The sequence below is a fragment of the Zea mays genome, chromosome 8 (genome assembly GCF_902167145.1).
Source record: "Zea mays cultivar B73 chromosome 8, Zm-B73-REFERENCE-NAM-5.0, whole genome shotgun sequence".
Lineage (NCBI taxonomy): Eukaryota > Viridiplantae > Streptophyta > Magnoliopsida > Poales > Poaceae > Zea > Zea mays.
The window spans coordinates 10,223,096-10,236,339 of NC_050103.1; the positions used below are offsets into that span (position 1 = coordinate 10,223,096).

General features: G+C 47.1%; 1 pseudogene; it reads right to left on the reverse strand.

The window, feature by feature from the left end:
• Positions 1–3,909: 3,909 nt before the first annotated feature.
• Positions 3,910–6,438, reverse strand: LOC103636744 (probable protein phosphatase 2C 66; annotated as a pseudogene).
• Between the last annotated feature and the right edge of the window lie 6,806 nt (positions 6,439–13,244).

The following is a 13,244-nucleotide window of genomic DNA, read 5'->3' on the forward strand; positions in this document are numbered from 1 at the left end:
TGGTATCCTTTTGTGTTCAAAAGGGGGAGAAAGTAGTATTTCAAAATGATATATCAAAACCCTCTTGAACACTAAGAGGAGGATTCTTATCTAGGGGGAGTTTTGTTTAGTCAAAGGAAAAGCATTTGAAACAGGGGGAGAAAATTTCAAATCTTGAAAATGCTTTGCAAAATCTTATTCATTTACCTTTGACTATTTGCAAAAGAACTTTGAAATAGATTTACAAAATAGTTTGCAAAAACAAAACTCGTGGTGTAAAAGTGGTCCAAAATGTTATATAAGAATGAAACAATCCATGCATATCTTGTAAGTATTTATATTGGCTCAATTCCAAGCAACCTTTACACTTACATTATGCAAACTAGTTCAATTATGCACTTCTATATTTGCTTTGGTTTGTGTTGGCATCAATCACCAAAAAGGGGGAGATTGAAAGGGAATTAGGCTTACACCTAGTCCCTAATTAATTTTGGTGGTTGAATTGCCCAACACAAACATTTGAACTAACTAGTTTGCCCAAGTGTATAGACTATACAGGTGTAAAAGGTTCACACTCAGCCAATAAAAAGACCAAGTCTTGGATTCAACAAAGGAGCAAAGGGGCAACCGAAGGCACCCCTGGTCTGGCGCACCGGACTGTCCGGTGTGCCACCGGACATGTCCGGTGCACCAGGGGGACTCAGATTCGAACTCGCTACCTTCGGGAATTTCCAGAGGCGACTCGGCTATAATTCACCGGACTGTCCGGTGTACACCGGACAGTGTCCGGTGCGCCAAGGGAGGTCGGTCTCAGGAACTCGCCAGCTTCGGGAAAAGCCAACGGCTAGTCCGCTATAATTCACCGGACTGTCCGGTGTGCACCGGACTGTCCGGTGCGACTCCGGAGCAACGGTCATCTCCGCGCCAACGGCTCTCTGCCGCGCATTTAATGCGCGCTCTGCGCGCGCAGATGGCAGGCGCGCCCACTCCGGCACACCGGACAAGGAACAGTAGATGTCCGGTGTGCACCGGACACCCAGGCGGGCCCACAAGTCAGAAGCTCCAACGGCTAGAATCCAACGGCAATGATGACGTGGCAGGGGCACCGGACTGTCCGGTGCGCCATCGAACAGAGGACCCAGCCAACGGTCAAGTTTGGTGGTTGGGGCTATAAATACCCCAACCACCCCACCATTCATTGCATCCAAGTTTTCCACTTCCCAACTACTACAAGAGCTCTAGCATTCAATTCTAGACACACCAAAGAGATCGAATCCTCTCCAAAATCCCACACAACGCCATAGTGATTAGAGAGAGAGATTTGCTTGTGTTCTTTCGAGCTCTTGCGCTTGGATTGCTTTCTTCTTTCTTGATCCATTCTTTGCAATCAAACACACTTGTAATTGAGGCAAGAGACACCAATTTTGTGGTGGTCCTTGTGGGAACTTTGTGTTCCAAGTGGTTGAGAAAAGAAAGCTCACTCGATCCGTGGATCGTTTGAGAGAGGGAAGGGTTGAAAGAGACCCGGCCTTTGTGGCCTCCTCAACGGGGAGTAGGTTTGCAAGAACCGAACCTCGGTAAAACAAATCTCCGTGTCTCACTTGCTTATTCGCTTGAGATTTGTTTTGCGCCCTCTCTCGCGGACTCATTTATTTATTACTAACGCTAACCCCGGCTTGTAGTTGTGTTTATATTTGTAAATTTCAGTTTCGCCCTATTCACCCCCCCCCCCCTCTAGGCGACTTTCACATACATGTGTTCTATTCCTTTGATCATGTTACTTCTTGCATTCATATGATTTGTTGCTTATTTATGGTGCTCAAGTTGTGCAAGGGATCCCCGGACTTCACAAGTCCATGTGTGAATGATGCACATATTTAGGGGGAGATGTGCTACAACTTGACCCTTTGAGACTAACCTTTATATTTGAGTATACTTGATTTAGTCTCAAAGGCGAATTGAAAGGGAAAGGTGAACTTGGACCATGCAAAGACTTCCACTGCACTCCGGTATTGGTGTATTTAATTCCAAGTTCATTCCTATGCTCTTATTGCCTTTTTTATCTTAATTGACAATTTTTAGTGAGGCAATGGGGTTAAAGGGCCAAGAATGATCCTGTTTTGGTGCTTAATGTCAAAGGGGAAGAAGTTAAGGGCAAAGCAAATGGATCAGCTACCACTTACCACTTGTGAATTTTGAAAACAATAGAGTTAGAATTTTTTGATTTGTCCAAAACACTTCTATTGCAAAATTTGGTCTCTTGTGGGGAGAATTTTTTATTATGGGAAAAAGGGGGAGTTTTTGGCACTTGATCAATTTTTCCATTAGAATATATCTCTTTGTACCTAAACAAGTGTGTTTGATTTAGAGATAGGAAAAGGATTTGATTTACAAAACAAACCAAGTGGTGGCAAAGAATGATCCAAATATGTCAAATCTTGTGCAAAAACAATTTGACTCTAAATTGCATTGATGTTGCACTTCTTTTGGTTGCTTTTGGATGTGTTGGCATAAATCACCAAAAAGGGGGAGATTGAAAGGGAAATGTGCCCTTGGGTAATTTCTATAATGTTTTGGTGATTAAGTGCCCAACACATTTAATTAAGTTCTTATGTGATAAATAAAGAGGAAGTGCAAATCAAAGAAAAGGTATGTTTCTAGACTTAGTACATTGTTTTATGTACTAACATATTTTGTCTAAGTGCTAGAAACAGGGAGAAAAGAATTACAAAAAGTCTTGGCTCGGTGCAGCCAAAACTCAGCTCAGTCTGGCACAACGGACTGTCCGGTGGTGCACCGGACAATGTCCAGTGCGCCAGGCTGGTCTCCGGTGAAAAGGCCGCTCTCGGGAAAAGTTTGGCGGCGTACGGCTATAATTCACCGGACTATCCGGTGGTGCATCGGACTGTCCATTGAGCCAATGGTCACCAGCGCAACGGTCGGCCGCGCAATCCGCGGGCGACACATGGCCCGCACCAATGGTCGGTTGGGGGCACCGGACTGTCCGGTGTGCACCGGACAGTGTCCGATGCGCCAACAAGCCCGAAGCTGCAACAGTCGGATGCGCCAGAAAAGGAAGAAGATCGCGCACCTGACAGCTACAGTGACTGTCCGGTGGTGCACCGGACTGTCCAGTGCACCACACGATAGAAGGCAAGATTAGCCTTCCTATATTGTCTTCAATGGCTCCTAGCTGCCTTGGGGCTATAAAAGGGCCCTCTAGGCACATGGAGGACATACACAAGCATTCACTAAGCATCCTAAGGCATCCAGACTCTGTTCCTGCGCATTCGTTTCATCGTGTTAGAGATTTGAGCTCTATTCGAGTCGAGGACTCCCTGTGTTGTCATTTGAGCTCAAGTCTTCTCTTGTGTGCGTGGGTGTGCTGCGATTTGTGTCTTGTGTGTGTTGCTCATTCTCAACCTTACTCTTGTGCTTTCTTTGTGATCAATCTTGTAAGGGCGAGAGGCTCCAACTTGTGGAGATAACCGTGGTATTCAAGTTGATCATTGGATCACTTGAAAGGGGTGAGTGCAACCCTCGTCCATTGGGACACCACAACGTGGAAGTAGGCAAGTATTACTTGGTCGAACCACGGGATAAAATCGTGTGTCCTTGTGATTGCTTTCTCTTTGATTGTCTGTGTTCGCAAGAGTTCAACTCATATACTTGATTAACTCGCACTAATCTCTTTATAATCAAGTTTGTGGAATTTAGTGTTTAATTTTACAGGATCACCTATTCACCCCCCCCCTCTAGGTGCTCTCAAATGCTAACCCCTGCTTGTTGTGTGTGCTTAAGTTTATAAATTTCATGTTTCGCCTATCCACCCCCCCTCTAGGCGACTTTCAAGGCACAACCGCACAAGAATGAAAAAACAATCTGCAACGCCCATGCCTGCCGTCAAAACAATCTAGGGAAGCCTAAAAATCAGCTAGAGCAAATTCCCAGAGACTGATGGATTTTGCAAGCGCCTCTGCAAGAACCCCCACCTGAGCTCGGCAAAGAACTATAGGGGAGCTTACGCCAGCTGGTTGATCTTTTGTCGCCCGACAGTAGTCTAGGGAGGTTTAGGTGGAATTCACCAGCGCCACGCCTTCAAGAGCAGATCATTCCTCTTCCTCGTTTGTCGATATGCAATCGGCCAGGCTACGAGCATCGAGCAGACCTGCACCTTCTAGGCTTCTTTGAGTTTGTCGGTTCGTTGATCGGTACAATCTTGTCGACCTCCTTTAATGTGGTGGTGTGTTGCTGTGTGGCCTCAAAAATGTGCTTTGCATTGGATACATGCACACCAGCATCTGCAATGTCTTTGTCAACCCCTGCATTGGCATCTTGTGTGCAAATCTCCTTCCTGGTGGGTTTTGTTGTCTCCATGTTGGGTTCACTCCCTTGAATCGAGTCAGTCGACTTCTCGTGATCCAATAATAAGCATACAACAGCACAATCATCACTCTTGGATGTTGGGATCTTCAACCTCCATGATCTAACAGCATAGTCAACAAGGGCATTGGTTGTCATCACACGAGATGGGACTGATGCTACTATGTCTACAACCTCCTTATTTGAGACAACATCCCAATCCCACACCTACATGCATTGAACTTTACGAATATGAGAAAGTAGATGCAGAAATACTTTGTTAAAACTTTTCATTGTGAAGGTGCTAAAAGATAGCTACTCTAAACATGGAATTGAAGTGACATGTATTGACTGGTGAGTAAGAATCTTAGATTGATTAGTGTTGGGTGATAATTAGGGGCACCCCGAAAAACGCACTCAGGAAAAGTTAAGACATAACCCCCAAAGGGAAGCAGCCAAGATACCGCCTCACCTAAGGCCTCTCCCCAAGAGTCTACAACCTCAGGCAAATCTCTGCCTCGCCCGTAGTCACCACTGCTCTGTTCGTCTCGCCCGAGCTGATCCCAAGAAGATAAGACACAGGCGCCCGAAAACTGGTGGGGAACACTCGCATTTAATGCGCACACCTACCCCACGCAGCGGCACATGAACACAATGGCTAACAAGACATCGATCATGTCTGGGCACAAAAACATGATTATGCCCTCGATACTATACACACACACACCGCCTGCTATCCCTCGACAGAACATCTAATACGATAGGTAAAGCAGAAGTGGCTCACGGACGCAAATCTCCGCCTTGCCCGGCGCTGATTTCAGCCTCGGACGCAATCCCCATCTCACCCGACGCTGAGTTCGACCTCGGTTGATTTCTCTGCCTCTCCCGATCTCAGCCTCGGCCACCTGCTCCACCGTGAATCCTGTAGGCGGTCACTCCGCCGACTGTGGCACACGTCAGGGATGGCTCGACCGACTCCTCGGGAAGACTTCCGCCTCGCCCGAGTAGGGCTCTGACCTCGATAAACGCGGCAAGGAATAATGATGTCACCCATCACAGGGACGCCGATGCACCCCCTAAGTAGGCTTTTACCCATACCACGATGCTGTTACAATAACTACGGTATGTGCAACCCCTCTGTAGGGCTCGGGTGTATGGCTAACCCCTCAGCCTCGGCCTCGGCTCTCAGTAGGAAATCAGCGGGCACAAGTCAACAACACAGTACACTGTCACATCGACTTACAGGCTTACAGGACGCCAAGACATCTCCCCTTGGAATATGATGACCCCAGGCTTCACAGCATACATCCCCCACATGTATAAATAGGGCAGTGTAGTCCTTCCAAGGGGCAAAGAGACACGCAGGAAAACTCTCAGTCATTTCCCACTAAGTCTTAGGATATTGGCACTTGCCTCAATCAGTTCCAGGGACTTGGGGACTTTCCCTCTCCCGATGTACGTGTAATCCCTACTGTAGGCACTCAGGTGCGAGTAATATAAGCCTCATCCCCCTATACTGGAAGTAGGGCTTTGCATTGCCTGAACCAGGATAAACTGCTTGTGTCAACTCACACACCATCTAGATTCTAGGCACGCGACATTATTTACTAGTTGGTTAGGCCCCTAGTCCGAACACCGACAGTTGGCGCGCCAGGTAGGGGTCTGTCGCGTGAAACACCTCCAGTTCCCGTGAAGACTCTAGATGGCAGGTTTTCATCATCCACTCAGACTTGGGACAGTGATCAAGTTTGGAAGCCTAGAGTTCATGTCACTCGGCATTGAGTATGACATGGTACTCCTCCCGCCTGTTCCCCTTGAGCGCTCGAGCACCCGTCGCCGCCCTTCTCGTCGTAGGAGGAAGAGACGGGGCAACCGCGACCATTCCAGTCCTGGCACCCCATGCCTAGGTGGAGCTCCTGGGATGGTCGGTGGCATAGACTTCCTTTCGAGGGACCCAGCCAACACCAGCATTGCACCTGGAGCGTCACCGACGGCACCTATGTCAACTTTCCTGGTACCACCTCCTCCGGCATGGGAAGCATCGGTTCCCCATGCCATGGGGCGGGCAGCACCAGCCACAACGGACCTCCCACCCATGGGTCGGGATGAGCCGGTTGTTCCTTGGCGGGACATGACAAGGGTCGGGGGAGAACCGTCCATGTTCAACCCCATCCCCTTTCAGTCTAGTTTTGACACCAGCTCCATCACCAAAATGTATGTCAGGCTTCCTTTTCCCTCGGGGTGCTTGGACTCCAAGGAAGAGGACGGTCCGAGCTTTGGCTTAGACTTCTCTGGGCTGCGAGATCCTGAGTCCATGCTGCAGTTCCTGTATGCATGCGACGAAATGCTCTCCAAGAGCTTGGAAGGTTATAGCACTGCTGGGGAGGGCTATGACCCAACCCGGGAATGCCTCCACATTGACTTGGAGATCCCTGACGAAGGAGATCACCTCGACATGCCACAGGAAGGTGACCAGCCTCCACCACGCGTTCAAGAAGCGGTGGTACTAGGCGGGACTGAAAGGGAAATGTCATCAACATTTCCTATAATCGATTTTGGTGTTTCACGACCATCACAAACCTTATGGACGAACTAGTTTGTCTAGTTGATCATTTGTCAGGTGGATAAGTTCATCTACAACTATTCTAAGTCGACTAACCGAAATATCGTAGATTATTCCGGACAGGAGAAGCTTTTTGGAAAAACACCTATGCGTGGATTGTCCGGGCCCTAGCGACGGACCGTCTGTGACACCAGGGTGAGCCTCAGACAGGAACACTGCAAAAACACAAGTTAACACTATGGATCGTCCGATGGAGAAGCGAGCACCGTCCGAGACCAAGCGCGGACCGTCCGGTCGTTGAAAAACCAAAAAAACCCGAAGGTGACGAGTTCGGTAAAATGCATTTTTAGCGTCCTCGCGGACCGTCTGGGGTGCACGGACGGACCATCCGCGACTTATTTATCTGACATCTGACGACGTATTAAATGCAATATGGTCGTTGATATAGCCGTTACTGCTGACCATTGTGATTTCAGCCGTTGATGTGCAAGGGCGGACCGTCCGGACCAGGGGCGCGGACCGTCCACGGTTGGCAGAAAAGGAGCAACGACTAGGAAGTGGTTGGAGGGTATAAATACAACCCTAACCACCTCCATTCACCACATCCAAGCACTCTACTCATTCATACTCAATACAAGAGCTAGCAATTCATTCCAAGACACACTCAAAGCTTCCAATCTCTCCAAGTCCCACAATTAAGAACAGTGATCATTAGTGCTTAGTGACTTGAGAGAGTGTGATCCGTGTGTTATTTGTCACTCTTGTTGCTTGGCTTTCGCAATCGTGCTTTCTTCATCTCTTTCACAACCCTCTAAGTGAATTGTAAAGCAAGCAAGAGACACCTAATTGTGTGGTGATCCTTGTGGAGTCTTAGTGACCCATGTGATTAAGAAGAAGCACTCGACCAGTCTAAGTGATAAATTGAGAGAGGGGAAGGGTTGGAATAGACCCGGCCTTTGTGGCCTCCTCAACGGGGACTAGGTTCTTTGGAACCGAACCTCGATAAACAAATCGTCGTGTTTATTTGTGTTGATCTCCATTCGATTTGTTTATCCCCTCTCCTCTCTCTAAAAGTTCCCTTGCACATATTGATTTAAGTTGGCTCCCAAAGTTATCCACATTGATTGAGCAACTCTCGGCAAGGAGAACTATCTTACACACTCCGAATTATTTCTAACACTAACCTCGAGCATAGTGTCCAGATTATTGCTATCCATGCGAAAGCAAGGGAAGAAGAGGAAAACTTTTACCTCGGCAACTTCTAGCGTGTCGAGGTCGAAAAAGGTCAAAGTTTTGACACACCGACCCAGGCGTATTGAGATGGCCGACGTGCTGAAACTAAGTGAAAGGGTTGCTCTGGTTACAGAACCAGGTTGCTCTATGCCAGCCGAAGCTAAGTCAAAACTGGCTGAAGTGCCAAAACTGGAGATGACGACAGAGCAGCTAAAAGCCTTGAGTCCACCCTGCACAACTGAACTGTCAAAACCATCAAGCATCCCCATAGTAACTCCAAGGAAAAGAAGAATGGCCAGTGTGCTAGATGTTGTTATGGAGTCTGTGAAAACATCAACTCCTACTACTACCGAAGTGCCTAGGACGGAGGCTAAAGTTTCAAAGAAATCTAACGATGTCGGAATGGCGCAGACTATTTCTGATGCTGGACCCTCAGGAGTTCCTATCGAAGCAAGACCTTCGGAAAGCGCATCGATAATCCTAGAGAAAGAGGGTGCCTCTAAAAAATTTAAATCTCCTGCTCCTGGAGCACCTGCCAAAGAGCTAGAATTCATTGTGCGACATGCTTCGGGAAGCAATTATCAGAAGAGCAAATTGTCGAAGCGCAACATTATGCCAAGGATCTGAAGTAGCCCCGAGGGTCCTTGGTGTATGGTGACGATGACGAAGATGATTTCCTTTATTGTCTGCCAGACAATAAAGAGATAAATGTCTGTCGGGAAATGGCAGACAATATAGGCTATCCGAAGCTTGAACTCGGCTTATCTGTGATGTCGAAGGATCAGCTTGCGGACAGTCTCGCTTACAACTGAGAGCACCTAGAGGGGGTGAATAGGTGATCCTGTAAAATCAAACACTAAATAGCCACAAACTTGGTTATTAAAGTGTTAGCGCGACTAAGTAGTTTTGAAGCGAGTTCTTGTGAACACAATAATCACAGAGAAAGCAACACAAGAGACACGTGATTTTTATCCCGTGGTCCGGCCAAGTAACACTTGCCTACTTCCACGTTGTGGCGTACCAATGGACGAGGGTTGCACTCAACCCCTTTCAAGTGATCCGATGATCAACTTGAATACCACGGTCTTTTCCTTTAGAGTGTTTTCCAGTTTGCAATGAATCTCCACAATTTGGAGCCTCTCGCCCTTATAAAGTTATGATCACAAAGAAAGCACAAGAGTAAGGATGGGAGAGCAACACACACAAGACTCAAATCCGCAACACAACCACGCACATAAGTCAAGACTTGAGATCGAAACACAACACATGGAGTTCGCAACTCAAATGGAGCTCAAATCACTAGCACAGCGATTCAAATGCGTGGAGGCAGAGTCTAGAATTCTTAGGGTGTTGCTTGAGAGCTTGGTATTCTCCTCCATGCGCTTAGGGGTCCCTTTTATAGCCCCCAAGGCAGCTAGGAGCCGTTGGAGATCAATTTGGAAGGCCATCCTTGCCTTCTGTCATGTGGTGTACCGGACAGTCCGGTGCACCACCAGACAACCACTGTTCATGTCCAGTGTGCGATCTCCTTCCATATCGGTCGCATCCGACCATTGCCCCTTGGGATCGGTTGGCACACCGGACACTGTCTGGTGAACACCGGACACTGTCTGGTGAACACCGGACAGTCCGGTGCACCCAGCCGACCGTTGGAGCGAGCTACGTGTTACCGTTGCCGTTGGCGCCGTTGGCTCACCGGACAGTCCGGTGAATTATAGCCACGTCGCCTTTTTCCTTTTCCCGAGAGCGAGGAGTTCGAACCGGATGACTCACCGGACAGTCCGTTGAATTATAGTCGTACGTCTCCATCGTTTCCCGAGAGCAGCTGGTTCACCCTCGGCCAGCCTGGGGCACCGGACATTGTCCGGTGCACCACCGGACAGTCCGGTGTGCCAGGCCGAGCTGGAGTTGGCTGTACACAGCCAACTCTTTTCCAATTCATTTCTTCTCTTCTCAACATTGTTTCTAGCACTTAGATAACCATGTTAGTATTAAAAAACAATGTACTAAGTCTAGAAACATACCTTGTACCTTGATTTGCACTTTTTCACACTTTTAGCACATAAGGATTCAATTAAGATGTGTTGGTCATCTAATCACCAAAATATCTATAGAAATTGCCCAAGGGCACATTTCCCTTTCAACAACAGCCTGAAGGTGTGTATGTTTTGGTTTGTCATTCTATAATGAAACATTTCTATGGTTTTTCTTACCCTCATTTCATGGTCATTTGTCGTTTTTCAGGGCTTGATTTTGACCAAGGCTTTAAAAGCTCAAAAAGATGCAGAGGATGAGAGCTACAAAATAACCCTTGGGAACCTTCATTCAGAAGTTATATCATTGAGAAAGAAGCTCTTGAGAAGGATAGGATATTACTATCCTTAGTGGAGAAGCTGAAATCTAGCGAGGCAAGTCTTGCTGCTGAAGTCGAAGCTCATAAAGCCGAAGTGGAGGAGCTGAAAAAGAAAGTTGTTGAAGCTGCTGAAAAATTTGAAGTCGAGGCAGTGAAGCATGAAATTTGCGAGATCAAAAAGTCTAGAGCTCAAAAGAACTGTGATGAGCTACGTGCTTCAAAAGAGAAATGTTATGAAATATCCTTGGAATGCGCCAAGAAATTGAAGGACAACTTTGCTAGAGTTGGGGCATATTCTTCTGAGCAAAAATTCATTCATGGTGACCCTGATGGAGTCGTCGAGTGGATCAGCGGAGAAGTCGAAGCCTTTGACGAAATTATAAGTGACCGAGGATACTTCTGCGCATTCGCCGGCGCACGGGGGGGCACGTCGATCTTAGAGAAAGCTGGCTGCGAACATGCTAAGGCTGTAGTTCAACCAGGATTTGTTTTCTCGGTGGATGACATCAAAGACCCTTTGGCTAAAGCTTCTGCGCTAGGCAGGAGATTTTACTCCGAGGTGTGGATGAAGGGTGGCCGTGTGATAGCTGATGAAGCGATTAGAAAATTGAAAAAGAATCTCACGACGCTCAAGAAGAAGCTAAACGAGCTAAAGAAGCTGACGAGCGTGCAAGGCTTATAGGTACTTTTACTGAGGTTTAGCTTCAGAATTCGTTTTCAGCTTTGGAATTAACAAATATTTTTTATGATGTAGCTGAACTTTCACCTCCACCGGAGGCATATAACCCCGAAGCTGACCCAACCATGAAGGAAGCATTGGATATGATAAAAATTGCTAATGAAGTTGTTGACGAAGCTGTCGACAGACTACTAAATGAAGCCGCTGAGAAAGTGTTAAAAGAAGACAAACTTTGTATATTTGAGAGCTTAATGCTTGTATATAGCTTTCGTCTTTTGTAAGATCCAAACATCAAGTTTTTGTATGTATATTAATGTAATGTATTTCTTTGTGATGCATGAAACCTTCGTACGTACCGTTTTGAGCAGTTGGCGAAAAAACACCTGAGAGCACCTAGAGGGGGGGTGAATAGGTGATCCTGTAAAACTTAAAACTTAAGCCACAAAAACTTGGTTAGGCGTTAGCACAATAATTGCCAAGTGGCTAGAGTAGAGTCTCAACAAAACACAATAACCACAAAGATATCAATCACAGAGATGGCACGGTGGTTATCCCGTGGTTCGGCCAAGACCAACGCTTGCCTACTCCACGTTGTGGCGTCCCAACGGACGAGGGTTGCAATCAACCCCTCTCAAGCGGTCCAAAGACCCACTTGAATACCATGGTGTTTTGCTTTGCTTTTCTTAATCCCGTTTGCGAGGAATCTCCACAACTTGGAGCCTCTCGCCCTTACACTTGAAGTTCACAAAGAAGCACGGAGCAAGGGAGGGATTAGCAACTCACACAAGACACAAAGATCACAGCAAATACGCACACACAGAACCCAGACTTAAGCTCAAGAGACTAGCACACTAGAACGGAGCTCAAATCACTAGAATGTCGAACAAGTGCGCAAGAATGATGTGTGAGTGATCAACAATGCTCAAAGGATGCTTGATTTTCTCCTCCATGCGCCTAGGGGTCCTTTTTATAGCCCCAAGGCAGCTAGGAGCCGTTGAGAGCAATCTGGGAAGGCAATTCTTGCCTTCTGTCGTCTGGCGCACCGGACAGTCCGGTGCACACCGGACACTGTCCGGTGCCCGATTTCTTTCCTTAACTGGCGCAGCAGACCGTTGGCAGACAGAGAGCCGTTGGCGCACCGGACATGTCCGGTGCACACCGGACAGTCTGGTGCCCCCTTCTAGCCGTTGGCTCGGCCACGTGTCCCGCACAGATCGCGCGGCCGACCGTTGGCCCGGCCGACCGTTGGCTCACCGGACAGTCCGGTGTACACCGGACAGTCCGGTGAATTATAGCCGTACGTCGCCGGTGAATTCCCAAGAGCGGCCTGTTCGCTCGAGCCAGCCTGGCGCACCGGACACTGTCCAGTGCACCACCGGACAGTCCGGTGCTCCCAGACTGAGCAGATTTTTGGCTGCTCGAGCCAAGACATTTCCAATTGGATTTTTCCTGTTTCCAGCACTTAGACACAATACATTAGTCTCTAAAACAATGTACTAAGTCTGAGAAACATACCTTTATCCTTGATTTGTACTTTGTCCACCATTTTACATTTAAGCACTTGTGTTAGTCACTAAATCACCAAAATACTTAGAAATGGCCCAAGGGCACATTTCCCTTTCAATCTCCCCCTTTTTGGTGATTTATGCCAACACAATATAAAGCAAGTAGAACAAATACAAGATCAATTCAAATAAGAACTCAAATTGTTTTGATTCAATTTTGACATATATGGATCACCCTTTGCCACCACTTGGTTTGTTTTTGTAAATCAAACTCAAATTTCTATCTCTAAGTCAAACACACATGTTAAGACATAAAGAGAGTCATTCCAAGAGAAATTGATTCAAGATTTCAAAAACTCCCCTTTTTCCCATAATCAACACTTCTCCCCACAAGAAGCCAACTTTTGACAAGAGAGACAATAAAAGAGTTTTGACAAACCAAAAGCTCTATTCTACTATTTTCAAAATCTCTCAAGTGGTAGCTGATCCATTTATCGCTTTGGCCTTTATTTTCTCCCCCTTTGGCATCAAGCACCAAAATGGGATTAATCTTGGCCCTTTAACCCCATT